We start from the raw sequence: 3,864 nt of genomic DNA on the forward strand, positions 1-3,864 counted from the left end.
ATCAGACACTGCCACCAGGAGGCTGTTGAGGTGGGAGGTGGCCCTGTTGGGGAGGTAAGGCTGCTTTGCCCACCTCCTCCCTGAAGCCCACCTGGTTCCTGGGCAGCTGAAGGCTGGTGTCTCTTGGGCCTGCACTGATAGTTGCCTCCAGGTGTCCTGCCCTGCACGGCACTCCCTTGCCACACCCTGGGCTTCACAGCCTCGAGGGGAGGGGTCTCTGCCCCTGGAGCATGGAGCTCTTGGCTGCTGCGCCCCAGCCTGCCTCTATGCCACCTTCAAACCTGGCTTGTATGGAGAAAGTTCTCCCTCCGGCCTCTGACCTGGCTCCCTGGTGGCAGTGGTGCCCTCTGCTCAGGACTGCCCCGAGGGCCCTCTCCCAACCCTACCCCTGCTTGAACAAGAGAGTGAGCGAGACTTCCCCAGGTGGGTCCCTCCCTAGCTCCCCACCCTGACTTTTCCCTGGAGCCCAGGCTCTGCTGTGCTCTGCGCTAGGGCTGGATTTGCTGAAGCCAGGGGTCCAGGCCAAACGGCTGGCCAGAGGCCTGTGCTGCCCCCAACCTGGGAACCTCCAGACCACACTGATGTGACCCCTGCCTCCCAGTTGCCAGAAACAGATACTGAGCTCTGAGCAATGGGCACAATTTCGGAGCCAGCGTACTGGCGGTGCCGTAAAACTGCAGCAGCAAAGCTCGTTGGAGTCATTTTCTCCCGCACTGCTGACACGGAGAGGAAAAATCCCCAAATAAAGCTCTTCCCACAGTCACAGCTACGAAAACATTGTCCCCTGCAAGTGTGCTCACTACTCAACCATGATTTCACCTCCTCAGGGGGAAAAGCCTCCCAGCAATTCTCATTGCAAGATGGTAAACCTGTCGCCCTAATGAACAGCTTTCATTTAGAACTCAGTGAGAAGGTGCGCACTGGGAGACGGCGGCTTGTTGACTGCGATGTTTCCAAATCACTTGCTCAACCTGCAGCGTTCCCATGGAACCTGGAGCGCCCAGCCTAGGGCTTTATTGTTGTTTCAGGCCAGGAAGGAAGTTTTCAGAAGCGATACTTTGTGCTGATTCATGTTTCACCCTTGTGCCTACAAAGTCTCTGTCAAATGGTCATCCTGGTCCTCTTGCATGCCTCTGGTGATGGGATGCTCACTACTTCCCGGTGCAGCCCCCCTTCATTACAGGGGCTCATCGCCAAGACTGCAGGGGAGGAGACTCAGAGCTCCCGTCTGTCCTGCTATCTCCACCTATGAGTGTTTACTGAGCGCCTGCTACGTGCCAGGTCCTGTGCCAGGGCTGGGAGGGAGGAAGGGGCTTGGGGAGGGACTGCCCTTTCCGGAGGATGGAGCTCAGGGCCAGCTTGGCTGTGACAAGACCACGATGCAGGTTTCACACTCCTGAAAGGAGAAAGGAATTGGGTGGGAGGAGCCTCAGACCACAGCTGGCAGCTGAGCGAAAGTCTGGGCCACCCATGCAGGGAGCTGGGACCAAGCTGGGACCCCCCCTGGGAAAAGCAGCGCTGGGGTGAGCCCCTCAGCAGCCAGCTGCCTCTGCACAAGTCCCCACGGCAGCCACGGTGAGGCTCCTCTGTCCTCCATGGGGAAGGCCACCTACCTGGCATGATGGCACCGGCTCGTGGTGCATGTCTAATCTGTGGCAGCTCAAGGGGATCAGCCTCTCAGCGGCCCCACAGCAGTGCTCAGTGAGGGTGGGGACTGAAGCACCCCCATTTTACAGGAGAGGAGCAAGGCTTGGGGATCAAGGGGACCTGTCCAGGTAAGATGTGAACACTGCAGCTTCACTAGCCTGTAAGATGCCCACACACAGTCCACAGCACCTCCCAGCCCTGGGTGGTGAGAATTGGTGCAACCCGAGCAAGCACAACCCTGGGGGGGAGGTGGTGAAGAGGGACCCCACCCAGCTGGCCGAAGGCAATGCTTCCTTACCCCCGCCTAGAATAGGGTCCCAAGCCTAGAATACACTGCGGGTGCAGCCTGCCCACCCCATGAAGCATGGGCCCCGGCTTCCTCAGACACAGACCTGGAGGACTTGACCCCGTGATGGATGAGGGGCTCCCGGGACAGCTGCTGACGGTTCCCAGGGTGGACAGCACCAGCCGGGGCCGGGCACACAAGGGGGAATTCAGTCCAGGAGGTTGGAGCGATGCGTGAGTGAAGAATGAATGAGGGAATGAATGATAGTTCGGGCCGTGGCCAGCAGTGCACCAGCTTCCCTCAGAGCTCCCTGCGCCCGGCCTGCGAGTGCTCTTGCTTTCCTTTTCTCATCTCCACCTCTCCCACCCTCGTCACAGGCTGTCCCCTTCTTAGAGGCACTTGGGGTGCTCCTGAGCCTCCCCTCATTCCAGGAGGCTGAGCTGCACTCCGTGGAGCTTTGGAGTGGGGAGGGGCTTGGTGGGGGAGCTGGGGGCGGGGCCAGCCTTCCTTCTGCCTCGGATGTGCCCTTCCCAGTGACTCCATGGCCTCATCAACAAAGCCAGGGAGGCAGTGTCGCAGGTCCTGCTCCTGCGTGTGGGGGCTTGTCTCAGCTGGCACAGGGGTGTGAGGACACACAATAGGACAGGCCCATCAGGTGAGGTGGGGTGAGTCTGGGGCAGGCGGTGGTGGCCCCTGAATGTTGGCCGACGGGCCTCTGGGACAGGTGCAGGGGGCGTTGCATCCTCTCCTGCTCCCCAGGGCAGCCACAGAAACAGCAATAAAAGCCTTTTTGTTGCCTTTCCAGCCCAGACAAAATCAATAAATTCTGGAAACATGAGAACAGCTGACCTTTGAGATTTCTAGCAAACCTTCAAAGAGTAAATGTGGCTCGGGTTCTGGCTCAGAGCTCAGGGCCAAGTCCAAGGCACTGGGAAGCTCCACACAGGCCCAGTTTGGGTCCTGCACTGTCACAGGCATGAGACCCCAGTCCTGCACGTGATTCTCAGCAGGCCTCACTCATGTGGATTCCAGAAAGGTCTGTGGATAGAACCTGCTCTTTCTGTGGTGAGCAGCAGTATTGCTTTAGCTGTGTCTCAGCTGTTCCATCTCCTCTAGGAAGTTCTCCAGCTGCTGCAAATGTGGAACATGATCGGCTGGGGCAAGGACAGTGCCACTCTGCAGATGGGGAAACTGAGGCCCTGAGAAGGAGGGATTTGGGGTTGATGCCAAGGTGCTTGGGCCTGATTCTCGGTTCACTGGGCGTCACCCACCTAGACCCTGGTGCAATTTCCAGAGGCTTGGTGAGGGAGCCGGGGGCGGGGCCAGCCCTGCTTCTGTCTCGGATATGAGCACCCCAGCAACTCTGTGGCCTCATCAGCAAAGCCAGGGAGGCAGCGACACTTGTGGGCCCCACTCTATGCGTGTGGGGGCCTGTCTCATCAGCCTGAGCAGGCATGTGAGGACAGCTCCCCCAGCAGTAACCCAGGTCACTGCAAGTGGCTGTGGCATTCACCTTTGCCCAGGTATCCAATTCAGTTATTTATTTATTTAGAGACAGGGTCTGGCTCTTTCGTCCAGGCTGGAGCACAGTGGCGCTATCAGGATTCACTGCAGCCTCAACCTTCCGGGCTCAAGCGACCCTCCCCCTACCTCAGCTTCCTGAGTAGCTGGGACCACAGGCATGTGCAACCATGGCCGGCTAAGTTTCATGTATATATTTTTTGTAGAGATAGGTTTGCACCATGTTGCCCAGGCTGGTCTCTAGCCTCTGGGCTCCTGGAATCCTCCTGCCTCAGCCTCCCAAAGTACTGGGATGACAGTGCTGGGATTACAGGCATGAGCCATGCACCTGGCCATAATGCAGTTATGGACTGAGCTCCCACAAAGCACTGGTCATGGTCGGGGCTGGGGAGGGGCAGCCAGGGCCAGCC

General features: G+C 58.7%; 1 long non-coding RNA gene across 1 annotated transcript; it reads right to left on the minus strand.

Annotated features, from left to right (window-relative positions):
• Positions 1-476: 476 nt before the first annotated feature.
• On the minus strand, positions 477-3,532 carry LOC116274222. The gene is made up of 3 exons (XR_004182863.1): positions 2,040-3,532; positions 1,614-1,767; positions 477-1,396 (listed from the first exon to the last, which is right to left on the minus strand). It is a non-coding gene; the product is annotated as an uncharacterized LOC116274222 (long non-coding RNA).
• Positions 3,533-3,864: the final 332 nt, after the last annotated feature.

This window comes from Papio anubis, chromosome 3, assembly GCF_008728515.1.
Source record: "Papio anubis isolate 15944 chromosome 3, Panubis1.0, whole genome shotgun sequence".
NCBI lineage: Eukaryota > Metazoa > Chordata > Mammalia > Primates > Cercopithecidae > Papio > Papio anubis.